Source organism: Tenrec ecaudatus, chromosome 10, assembly GCF_050624435.1.
Source record: "Tenrec ecaudatus isolate mTenEca1 chromosome 10, mTenEca1.hap1, whole genome shotgun sequence".
Classification (NCBI taxonomy): Eukaryota; Metazoa; Chordata; class Mammalia; order Afrosoricida; family Tenrecidae; genus Tenrec; species Tenrec ecaudatus.
Window position 1 is genome coordinate 93,257,935 of NC_134539.1, and position 13,788 is coordinate 93,271,722.

Consider the following 13,788-nt stretch of genomic DNA (forward strand, 5'->3'; position numbering starts at 1 on the left):
GAGATGCTTACACGCTCACTGATTTGGCTTTCCTCCTGCAGTTGGCATCATTGCGTCTGTTTTCTGAGATGGAGGAGGACTTAGTAGATTGGTGTTGGACATATGGACTAATGTTGGACTTGTGGGCTAGGCAGCACTGGGTTGGGATGTTTTCTTGATGCACACTTACCCTTTATATAAAACTTTCTCTTATACATATAAGTTTATATGGATTTATTTCTCTAATGTACCCAGACTAACACAGTACTCTCGATAGACAGTGGCTACAGAAATGTACTCAAGTATATCTAGAATTATGAAGATAGCCCAGTACCAGGCATGTTGTACATGAACTGGAACCAACTCAGCAGCAACTGTAGCACCAATGATATGAATAAATAATTATGAAGTTATTTGATCTAGTGAAGAATCATAAGCTTGACTTAACACTTTCGATTTGAAACTCTCTCTCTAATGGGGAATTGTGGTCATGGGGTTGTAGGATCATAAGCATAATAAATGCAATATGCCAAAATATGAGCTGCATCCTCTTATGCATTTAATCCATATTATTTTTTCCTCCATCATCAAGGAAGACCTTTGGCTTTCTATGTCAGATTATTCTCCAAGACCTCAAAAATGTGGCATGCAATTACAAAATGATATTTTCCAGTAATAATATCACATGATGCTATAAATATCAAACTGTTCCTTATGATTGGTGTTTACTCTTCAGAAAAAGTGTCTGGAAAATCAGCAAGGCAGCAAATTCTAGAATCCATTGGTGTGACCAAGGACAGAAGACATTACTGTTTCTTCCAGTCAAAAATGCTGTGGAATTCTTTGGTGCCTATAGCTATGGTATCTCTGTGGATTAAAAAGAAAACAAACTGATTGTGTTCAATTCCCCAAGGGCCTAAGTTGTTCATGCCTTGGTTCATCATGCTGTTCACCCCAGATCAGAATCCTCAGTAGATATTTCCCTCCTTAGTTCATCACTAGCAGCTTTAGAGGTTCAGAAAAATATAAACTCAAATAGGGTCAAAGCTAGACAAGTTTAGTCACAAAACATACAGAACTCTCAAGTTTGAGGACTAGAAGAAAAATAAGCTATGACTGAATGGGTCATAGATCCAGTGGGCCCCAAGGGGTCATCCCCAGAGAGGCTCAATCTGGTGTTTGAAGCAATAGAACATGAAGTTCCCCATCAGTGGGATTAGTGGGGACCAAACAACCCCAAGATTTCACAGGCCTAGTTCTGAAATCCCTCAAGTTGATCACCTTTTCATTCCAGCTGGCTCTACAGTCTGTTTCCTTAAGCTTAAAAAATTAAAAAGCTTTATTAGCATAAAATTGATATAGCATGCAATAATTTGATTACATCAAGATGAGTTCTACAACGGTCACCACAATCAGTGTTAAAACCTTTCTTCATTCTTGTATTCATGGTCATCAGAATTTCCTTAAGCATCAATCTCTTTTTTAATATACACTTGCTTGGAAGTGGACCCCTCTCAGTTTAACCGGATAAGCATTTTCATATTTCAAAAGCTAGTCTCATCTTTCATCCCCCAACCATTCACCATTCTTGTGGGTAGCCGATTCTCAGATAGCCCCATCATTTTGATAGACTATTAAATTCAGAAAGGTACCCCACATACAGTCGAAGGATGGGATGGGAATAGAGTCTGGAATGATGGAAGGGCTGCAAGATGCTCAGCAAGAACTTGGTGATTAGGTAGCAATGACAAAGTGTCAGGTGAAGATGCATGGACTTAACCCAAGATCAATTTCCTCTAAGGACAAAGAACATCAGATTTCCATGAGTCTGAATCCAGAATTCCTTTTATCTGCAATGACTACAGTTTATACTCATTACCCGAGAAAATCTCATGGTTACCTCAATCAATGGATGCCCTAAGTGGTACGTGCACAGTTTGGAGTAGCTGCAAGTACGTTCGACTAGTAAAACATAGGGTAGGGAGGGTTGGAAAACCCAAGGGCTATATCTATGCATAAGCCATTGAAGAAAGCTGTCTAGGCCAAACTATTTAAAATTACAAATAAATCTTGCAATGTCTGTAAATGTCTTTACATTTTGTCATTGCATTTTGTCATTGCTGGTAAACTTCTTGACTCTGTTGCATAATTCCCTCTGTTTTTCAGTATATGAAACCTGGGAAGGATTAATCTACAGAGACAATAACTAGAATAAGTGTTCCTGAGGGGGTATAATGGGGCAGTTGGGTGGGTGGGTAATGGGGAGTTAATATCAAGGAGTATGAGAAAGTTATTGTGGTAGTGATTGTACAACATTGCTTAATATGATTGAACTGTCGAATGGTATGATGTCTGGATTAGGTCCTAATAAAATGGTGTGAAGGAAAAAAATTTCTCAAGCGATGTAATTGATGCCATCTTTTAATGAAAAGGAGTATTCAAGCAGGACTCTGGTCATCTAAGACTCATCATGGTGGCATGCGTGTCAAAATAGTACTGTGCTCCATCAAGTTTTCTTTCCTTTTTCTTGGGGAATGTACACAGAAGCATATACAAAGTTCAAGGATTTCAACAAGTTTAGTTCAGTGACATATACTATTCAAGTTGTGCAATCGCTCTCACTCTCCTTGTCGGAATGTCTCCTCCCCGTTAGCATAAATTCATTGCCTTCCTCAGTTTCCTATCTAATCTGAATTCTGTCCGATTTTCATTGACTGGTTTTTCAAAGCAGATCTCCAGATTTTTCTACAAAGACACCTATAAATAGATTGAAACATCCAATCTCTCTAATTGCAGAATCCTCAGCACAGTGATAACAAATCTGCTCTCAGGGTGTTCCTGACTCATGACGACCCATAGGCTTCAGAATAGAACTGTTGCATAGAGCTTTTATGGCTGTGACCCTGGCGAAGCAGATCCTCATCCAAGGTGACTCTGAATAAATTCAAATCACTCACCTTTCCGTTAGCACCTGAAAGCTAAATTATGTATGCCACCCAAAGATGTCTTAAGCACGGCTATCCCTTTATAAATAAGCATATCCATGTTTAAGGAAGCCATGATTAGGCAATTGAAATGTACATTATGATTTTCCAGCGAAATGACAAAATTGAGAGTCTGCGATTGATGTAGATGATTATAGGAATTGACAAGTGTGTATTTAATATCTGAGTCCATTTGAGCTTTTCCAAAGCTCCCAAAGCCTCCCCAGATTAAAGAGGTTCTTTTTCTTTAACTGAGGTTTTGGGGTACATTGCCAATGCATTTGACTGCTAAAAATGGGAGGTCCAGGTCAACTCCGAGAGATGCTCCTTGGAAGAAAGACCTGGTAGTCTACTTCTAAAAAAACCAATCACTAAAAGTCCTATTGAACACAATTTATTTTATGGGCTCTCTATGAATCAGAGTTCATTCCCTAGCACATGGCTTCTTTTATCTGGGAGGGCTCATTTGTAATTATCCACTCTATTCTTGAGATATGAAGGTCTTCTTTTTCCTGAATTGTTTTCATTATTCTTTATTTATTTCTTGTCTTTTAAAATAATTCAAACTCCAGTACTTGGGGTCATCATACCCCCAAAAAGTGTCCATCTCTACCACTGTGAATGTCCCTTAGCCATACAAGATGCCTGAGGTAACACCCTGCATGTCCGCTCCCTGGTCCCTAGTATAATCTTGATGCCCACAGTGAACTAAGGACTTTGGTATCACAGAGACATTGAATGGAGCAAGCCTTGTACTGCAGCTGTATCAAACAGCCCAGGGATGCTCACAAGGGGCACTGAGAGATATTTGCAAGGCCCCGTTTCCTGCCAGCTTTAAAGAAAAAGAAAAAAGATTGAATATTCATTAGACATGTCTTGTGTGCCAAGCACTACCCAAGGTGCTTTACGCATGCCATTGTTGACTCTGTCAGGAATACTCAACAGGATTCTTGGCCAACCAGGACACTTTCTGTGTCTACAGACTGAATACCCAAGACCTCTGGCCCTATAAACCCTGATTACTTTTCTTCTGGTGGTTCACCAATGATGTCCTTAGTCCATGACATCACACATTGTTTAACAATGCCATAAAAGCTTTGACAGACAGGATAGGAAGGAAAGAGGTAGGGCCATTATCAAGCATCTACTAAGATATAGGACCACCATCATATTTAATCCTCTAACAATTATAAAGCTATTGATATCTCCATTTAATTAATACAGGCTTGAGGAAGTCAATTAACATGACAAGGTTTGCACAGCTAGTAAGTAAGTGGCCTGGAAATCATGCTCAGAGTACTCTCTCTCTCTCTCTGTTCCCAGTCTTATTGGGAACTGTCCTTTTGTGGCTGAGTCGTATTCCCATGAAGTGGACCCCTTTCTCACCTTCATCATAAGTGTTATTATACAGGGAAATTCATTTTGCATAGTGAGGGGCAGCTGCACAGCAAAGAGCAGAGTTCAAATATGAGCAAGAGTCAAAAAGAAACAAAGGTTGAAATTTCACTTTGGGGGAAAGCCCTAAGTCTGGTGCAGAATTGTGGATCAGCGAGCACGTTTCCCTTTCTTTCTCATTTTTCACTTTGCTTTTTGGTTTTTATTTTGTTGTGTTTCCTACTTTGGTGCATCACTACCCTTTTGTGTTTCGTTGTGGAATATCTTAATAAGCAAGGGTTGGAAAATAGAGTTGAAACCATGCTGTGATTATCTAGCTCCTGTGAAATAACAAATGAGCTAAAACCACCAGGAAATGGACGGCTGCTGAGGGAGAGCAGCCCCTGATTTCGAAGGCAGGACTTAAGTGGTGCCAACACCTGGAGCCAGTGCACTCCCCACCGTGCTTTCTGATGAGGAAGCAGGGGATAGCCTGTGGGAAGGGGAGGGCAATCACAACCAGCCTGAGCAGAGGCAACCTGTAAAAGTCAAGGTCACAGTGCAGCTGCCTCTTGGATAAGCTAAGGGAACCTGGAAAGAGGACAGAAAGATGAATGAATGCGGGGATGATGCAAAGATAAGGCCCAGCGGCCCATGCCTGGGTGTATGTATACAAATGGCAAGCGTGAGTTGTGTGTGCTGCTGTACAGCACAAAGGTTATCACCTAACTATACACAAGGAAGTTTTCTGAACAGATTTAGCAACTACCATTCCTTTTTTTAAAAACTGGGGGCTCTTACACATATTTTAATAATCCATAAATCACTTATATCAAGCAAACTTGTACATACGGACAAGCCCCATTCTCAGAGTCGGCCCAGGCAGACACCTGAGCTTAGTCATTTTGGGCTCAGGATCTCCAAAACCCAGGATACAAGTTGCATCACATTAAATGGAGGAATTCGGAGAATGTCAAGAGCCGAGATTATTTTAGTTCTGTTTCAGGCCTCTTGGACTTTGCTTCTTCATGCCTCCTTAATCCAGCTGTGAGAGAAATCATATTAGTTTTCTAGAGTTATCCTATAATCAGAAACCAAACTCACTGCCATCAAGTCAATTCTGACTCATAGCAACTCTATAGAATAGGGTGAAACTACCCTTTTGGGTTTCTGAGGCTATAAATCTTTATAGGGAAAGAAAGCCTTACCTTTTCCTCTCTCAGAGCATCTGGTGGATGCAAACTGCTAACTGTAAGTACAACACACTGCTACTATATCATTGAGGCTCATCAAACCAAATTCACTGCCGTGGAGTCAATGTGGCCCCGTAGGAGAGGGAAGACCTGCCCCGTGGGTTCCTGAGACTGTAACTATTTAAGGAAGCCCTTTCTTTCTCCCACGGAGGAGGCTGATGGTTTCAAACTAAAAACTTTCAGATCGCAGCCAAACTCTTAACCACTACGCTACCAAGGCTCAGGGTTTATGGGTGTCTGTAAATACTGTAAAATACCATGAAGAAGTTTTTGCCTCTCTCAGGTGTCTGAGATCAGAGTGTCACCTGGGCCGATTCCTTCTAAGGACTCTGAAGGAGATTCTGCTCCCTGTATCTCTCCTAGCTTCTGGTGATGGCCAGTAATCTTTGGCATGTCTTCATTTGTAGCTGCATCTCTAGTTAGCCTTCATTTCTCTATTTCTGTCTCTATTTCTCTTCTCCTTTTTGTCAAGGACATCACTCATATTGGATTATGACCCAACCCACTTTAATATGACTTCATGTAAACTTAATTAATAGCATCCTCAAAGTCTATGTTCACAAGTTAAGGGGTCAGGACTTCAGCATATATTTGGGAGGATACACAATCCAATTCATAAAAGAAATTATAAGGCTCATTTCAAGGGACCTGACCCACGCAGAGGTACACCCAGGACCTTCAAACTACGTGACTTGCTACAAAACAGTGCAACACCCATTTATTGATGGGGCAGAAGTATATCCTCTTTAGATCTTTGGAGCTTAGGTGAGCACCTAGGAATTCCCAAGTGTGGAGAACATCTTATTCTTACTTTCATCTTCTAGGGGCCAATCATTTTATTAGGAAAGGTAATACATAGCCGATATTAGTTATGTATACTTAAGTGTGACACTTTCGGATAGCTTCCCTCATTCTGGGCAATAAAGCAGGAAATGAACAAGTGGGAAATCTGAGCTCAAAAGAGTTGGGATTTTCTCCGGCCTCTGGTTCATGTACATTCTGTGTGACCCTTGGCCTAACTGAGCCGCGATAGTTTCATATGAGAAATGAACATAATTATTTTCACATCATAGAAGTAAAAACATTGGTACCAGTGGGTTTATTCTCTAAATCGTCCAAAAAAATTGAAAAGTGAGTATATAGCCTTAAGTGTTGAAATGACAGCTAAAAATGTGCACATACCTGTGTGCATATTCTGATTATAACTCCCCAGTTAACTTCTTTGACTCTACACTGCAGGAATAAATTTATGATTCTTGTGTATATCTTAAACCTAAAAAACCCTGAACTAGAGAAAAGAAATCATACTTGCGCCTGTGTTAGGCTGGGTTAACTTGAGAAACAAATTCATGCATACTCATGTGTGTATACGAAAGAGCTTTGTGAGCACAGAGAGGACCATAGGTCAGCCCCACTATGAGGCATGACGTCCCTCACTGACCCATAGCACTACAGGGGACAACACTGGAGACACAGTGTGGGAATTATGCGCAATCTGACCCCACCACACTGAAGCGAAACACTGAGGTACAGCAGAACAACAAGTGGAACAGAGCAACGAAATCCCCAGGGAATACCAAAAAACTACTTTGGGGCAAGGGCATGGCACCCCATCAGACTCGACTGAAATACACTCCTAAAGGTCAACAAGCAGACCTTGAACTATTCACAGGCTTTTCATTTTTGTTGTTGTTGTTTTCTTTTCTTTTCTTGCTTTGTTTTGCTCTGTCTTGTTTTTTGTGCATATTATTATCTCTGCAGGTCTATCTAGATAAAATAGGCTGGATAAACAATCTGGAGGAAAACAACAATAGGACTGACAGTCCTGGGGGTACAAGGGAGAGGTGGAGAGGGGAAAAGGAAGTGGGTGTTAGCAACCCCAGGGACAAGGGAGCAACAAGTGATCTAAAATCAAGGGTGAGGAGGGTATAGGAGGCCTGGTAGGACTTGATCTATGGCAATGTAACTGAGAGGAATTACTGAAACCCAGATGAAAACTGAACATGATAGTGGGACAAGGGTAAAGTCAAAGGGAATAGAGGAAAGAATTAGGAGACAAAGGGCATTTATAGAGGTCTAAATACAGGCATGTACATAGGTAAATATATTTATATATGATGATGGGGAAGTAGACCTATGTGCATATATTTATAAGTTTAATACTAAGGTAGCAGATGGACATTCTGCCTCCACTCAAGTACTTCCTCAATGCAAGAATACTTTGTTCTATTAAACTTGCATTCCATGATGCTCGCCTTCCCAAAACAATCACTGAAGACAAGGCAGGTGCATAAGCAAATGTGGTAAAGAAAGCTGATTGGTACCGGCTATCCAAAGATATAATATCTTGGGTCTTAAAGGCTTGAAGATAAACAATGACCATCTGGCTGAGAAGCAACAAAGCCCACATGGAAGAAGCACACCAGCTTGTGTGATCACAAGGTGTCGATAGGATGAGGTATCAGGTATCAAAGAACAAAAAATCAAATCGGTGTGAATGAGGAGTGGGGACCCAAAGCCCATCTGTAGGGAACTGGATATCCCTTTACAGAAGGGTCGCAGGGAGGAGACGAGCCAGTCAGCACCAATGAAACATACAACTTTCCCCTAGTTCTTTAATGATCCCGATTCTACCTTACAAATCCAGCTAGACCAGAGGATATACACTGGCACAGATAAGATCTGTAAACACAGGGAATCCAGGAATCCCTCAGGACCAATAATGAGAGTAGTGATACCAGGAGGGTAAGCCAGTAAGAGGAAAGTGGGGGAGAAAGGGGAAACTGATTACAAGGATCTACATATAACCCCCACCCTGGGGGACAACAGAAAAGTGGGTGAAGGGAGACATCAGACAGTGTAAGACATAACAAAATAATAATAATTTATAAATTATCAAGGGTTCATGAGGGAGGAGGAAGCAGGGAGGGAGGGGGGGAATGAGGAGCTGATACCACGGGCTCAAGTAGAAAGCAAATGTTTTGAGAACAATAAAGGCAACAAATGCACAAATGTGCTTGACACAATGGATATATGTATGGATCATGATAAAAGTTGTACGAACCCCCAGTAAAAGGATTTTTTAAAAAGGACAAAAGAAAGAGTTGTATGAGCCCCCAATAACATGATTTTTTTAAACAAAGAAAGAGCTTTATGTACAAGAGCAATTGAATATTGAGCAAACATCCAGCCCAGTCCATATCAAGTCCATATGTCTGATATCAGCCCGTATGTCTGATACCAGTATATAAATACCTCTTCAGACTCAAAGAACACATGCAAGGATGCCGGATGCAGGAAGGTCACAGGCCAATGGGTGGAAAGCCTTGTGGATCCAGTGGCAGTGGAAGCATTTCAGCGTTGACAGGGGTCTCAATGTGTCTCCTTCAGATCCAGGGCTCTAGAGCAGCTCCATGTATCTACTCAACATGAATTTCTCCCAAGGAGTGAGTGTGGCTACCTCCAGCGAGCTATTTATCTCCTTAGTGCCTCCAAATGAAGTCATCAAGCTGTGGCCTGATTGACGAGCTAAACTCCCTCCCTTCATTCTTAATACTCTCAAATTGACAACAGATGATGTAGCTGCACTGCCTAAGAGCGAACACTCCCAGTGCCATAGTATCAGGCTGATGAGAAAGATATTTTGTCCAGGCCCATCTGCCACCCAGGGGCTCAGCGTCAGGTTGAATTACCTGATTGGATTCTTGCCGCATCACCTGAGGGCAGACACTTTTAGCTCTTCTTCTACATGGGGGTATAGAATTTGCAGCAGAGTCTCTACCTATTGATCTACTGTGACTTTTTAAATGACCTATCTATTGGCACAAGTTCCACTTCTTTAAAGGAGGCATAAAATCAAATATCCACTAACCTATCCTGAGCAGTGGCAATCGTGTAAACTTTTCTTCTTTCAGTAGGGCCTGGAATTTAGAACCGAAACTCAGGTTCTAAGCTCACCAAACACCATTTCTGACAGGGCTCTGTGTGCGCTGAAGCCAAGGGGATTTCACAAACGAAATGCCGTTGCCTGGAGAGAAATTAAATGATCCAAGATTTCACCATTCTTGTGTGGGCTTCAGTCACAGCCAGGAGATAGGAATAATAAATATTCGGGGTTTTTCAGAGCTGGCTCATTCATTCATCCAACAAATATTCAATAAACATAAGCTCTCTGCTTGATGCTGGCTTAAGAGTTCCAGATGAAGGCAGGAACAGAATCCCAGCCCTGCTCCCAATGGTGTTCCAAGTCTGTGGGTCTTGTTTAAATGGATAGGCAGATGTATCTAAAGGGAACTACAGCACAATGTAGCATGTGTGTTCGTGGAAAGGTGTACACAGTTAGGACACAATTAGCCTATTTGCAGCTGACCTGGTGAGCTTCGTGACATCAGAGCGTAGGGAGTTTCATGTGAGTCGGAGCTTAAAGAAAAGACAATATCCTTTAGCGATCTTTCCTGGAGGTCTTCCTTAACACGATCACTCTCTTCTTCCCTGCGTCTCCAGTGATTTTATCATAAGCGGAGAAAACTGGCCTGCAATTTAATACGTCTCGGTGTGGCTACTGATGAAAAAAAATATGGTAAAGGGAAGCCTGGAGTTAGAACTCAAGGCATCAATATCAGGGACTGAGCGGCCAAGAGCAGCCTCAGGGCCAGCGGAATCCAGATTTGGACGAGGCGTGATCTTCCAGCGGGACCTGAGAAGAGAGGTCCGGAAAGGAGGGGGCTCCTGGCTGGGATTTTAAAAGTAGATTTCAACATGTGAAAATCGCAGCTGCATGCGGCGAGATCCGCAGGGGGAGGAAAAGGAAACAGGGGTGCGGGGAGGGTTGGGCTGCCCCTCCCGTGATTTGAACAATGGCTGCAGCTGGGACTATGAGCTCTTGCAGTGTTGCTCTCACCACCAGCAAAAAAGATGATTGTTTTTCAATAAGAACCGTGCGGATGCGTTTCTCTGTTCAAGCGCGGACAAGAAACGTAATCATCTGCTAAGACAAAAAAAATGATCTTCAGTTACAGATTTTTCTCCATTAACATACAAATGTCTTAAATGGGGGGAAAATCTTATGAGAAATAGAGGAAGCCGTTCAAGAAGAACCGTCAAGGGAAATTGGAAGGAGCTAATAATTGAGCTAAGCCCAAGGATCCGATTGCAACGACAATCAACCTGCCCCTGTGTCGAAGAAAGAAGATGAAGGTGTCTGACTGCATCACACTATTACCTGTCAGGTCTAGAGGTCTGTTGGGTGAGAAGTTTTCTGTCGCTGCTGAAAAGTCCAAATAACATGTGAAATAATGGGGTTGACTATTATAAGACCCAGAAAAATCCTGTCTGACAGCAACAATTGGAACAAAGCCTGCCTGACGCGGACTCCCTTTCTGATTTACTTTAGCACCTTACATCTTTTTAGACTTTTACTCTGTCACCCTCAAATACTGCATGAAAATCACATCTATCCGAAGAAATGTCTCCATCATACAAGCCAGCCTTCCTCATGACTATCTATGGGAGCCCCTCGCAGAGTGAACTAGTTTTATTGGCTTTCATATCACTTGGCCCCTGACACAGGACTCCACACCAAGCAGGGACCCAATGCGTGGATATTGACTTTGGTGAGGAATCCTGCCGAGTTATACAGTTACATCCCGGAGCAAGGGTATTGTTCTTCTCCTGGAATGAAAACTGGACCTGATGTAACGTTTCCAAGGAGGGACGTCAGTTTCTAATAGGATGGTTTGCAAACGCAGGTGTAGTTGTAACACCCTCTAGTTCACAAGCAGAGGAGGATGCCTCTCGCCAGCAGGCAGGAATGAGCGTCCATCTGAAAACCCTGGAGCTTCAGGAATGGAGGCTTTGTTTTTCTTTTCTCTTTCCTTGGATCTCTCTCTCTCTCTCTCTCTCTCTCTCTCTCTCTCTCTCTCTCTCTCTCTCTCTCTCTCTCTCTCTTTCTCCCTCTCCCTCCTTCCCTCTCCCTCTCCCCCTCTCTCTCCTCTCCCCCCACTTTCCTATAATCTTTGAAGAGACATTATGGTATTGGGGGCTTAGAACTGGAACAAAGAATGTTCTCCCTTCTTCGGGTTGTTGCTCTTTTGTTTCCTTCTCCTTTTATTGACCGCCTCCTTCCATGTGTCTCTGCCCTTCCCTTCTTTCTCCCACTTACTTCTCTTTTTTCCCATGCTCTTTCTCTCCATCACCTTTTCTTCATTCTTCCCTCTGTTCCTCGTCCCCACAATCCCTCTGACTTTCTTACCACCTTAGGTCAAAGTTCTGCCCTGTAGTTTTCTGAACCTAGGAGGGACTACAGGGAACATGGAAATGCTATTGACTGGTCCACGTGCCCCTGAATTAAGCTCTTACAGCTCCCAAGGAGCACTTAGGCGCCTCCCAGGAAGCCACTCCCAGAGGCTACACTTGGCCCACCGCCACCAGAAGCCTGCCAGCATACTGCCTGAAGGCCCATTGGCTCACTAATGTCGGAGATGTGTCATCAGTCAGCCTACACCAAGTTCAGTGTGGGACTGAACTATTTGTCCTTGTAAGACAAACAGACTTGAGTATAGTGAGTGCCAGCTTCAAATTCTATTCAGACTGTCATCGATGATGTGGGGCATATCGCTTACCTTCTCGTGCTGTGGGTTTCCTCATCGACACAGCAGGTGCTTCAATGTATCCAGATTCCCGGAAAGCTCACTGTGGTGATATGGTAGTAGCGGTGTCTATGCTTAAACACTATGAACGATGCCAGAATGGGCAGTGTCTGCATCCTCTTTCTTCACCCCTTCTCACCACAAATAGAGAGTCGCTTGAATGCAAGGGCCTCTAATTCTCAAACTGTAACCATATTACAGGGTTCAAGTACACTGCTGATTGTCCTGCAAGCAAATTGAAATTATGTTTACAAAATGTTCCTGATGAAGAGAGGGGGTTATAGTGAGTAGGAAATGCACACCTTCATTGCTGGGGAACAAACAAACCAATATTAGAGTATATCTTGGGCCAAAAGACTCCCTACATGGTGCGCTAGAACAAATCAGGCATGTTCATCTTCGACCCTGTGTCCACCTTTGTACTATTACAGTTGTCGTAGCCGTTGAGTAGACGCTAACTCAGTGACACTATGGTTAACTGAATAAGACATAACCTGGTCCTGAACCATCTTTATGCTCCTTGGTGTAATTTGGTCCATCGTTGAGTACCTGCCAACCTAAGATAGGCATCTTCTAGCAGTATTCAGACAATATTATATTGTTCTCTGTAGGGTTTTTGTTGACTGGTTTTTGTAAGTAGCTTCCCCAGGCGTTTCTTCTTAGTCATGCTCAGTGTGAAAGCTTCCCTGAAACCCGTTCACCATGTTTCAGACACCCACGGCAGCAGTTCTGCTCTGTCCTATAACGTCAAGGTGAGTTAGAATCAACTTAAAAGCAGTGAATTTGGGTTTGTAACCCTATGAAACTATCTTAATTATTATAACTTTTAAAACATCAGTTGGACATATTTCTCCTACTTGTTTCTCTCTGTCAACATTATCTTCATCTCCTAGAAATTGTACTAGAGCATATTCTTGCTTTACTGCTGACTTAAGATAACATTCTAATATTTACCATTAAGTGTGATAGATCTTGTAGGTATGCAATAAGTACTATTTTTAGCTTGATTACATTCACTTCTATGACTTAAAAGATTTTCAATTACAGAACTATAAATCGCTCCTGCATTCCTGGGAATAACCTGTATAGGACAAATATGCTTCCATTCTCTCTCTCTCTCTCTCTCTCTCTCTCTCTCTCTCTCTCTCTCTCTCTCTCTCACTCTCTCTCTCTCTCTCTTTCTCCCCCCCCCACACACATGCACCCATATATGCACGCACCCACACATACAGGCATAACATAAAGAAAACACACAGCACACACACACACACACACACACACACAAATACACACCTAGGTTTAGCTTGCTAATATTTTATTCAAGATTCTTGCTTCTGTAATCATAAGTAATTTTAACCACCAATTTTCTTTTTTCATTCTGTCTTTGTCTCATTTTGGAATTGGATATAATATCCTCATAAAATTAATATAGATATATTCCTTCTTTTCTCATCTCTGAAAATATTTATATTAGGTAAAGATTAACTACTCCTCAGAGGTTTGAAAGAAAATATCTGTAAATAGTTGGCATCTATTTTCTGTTGGGATTTA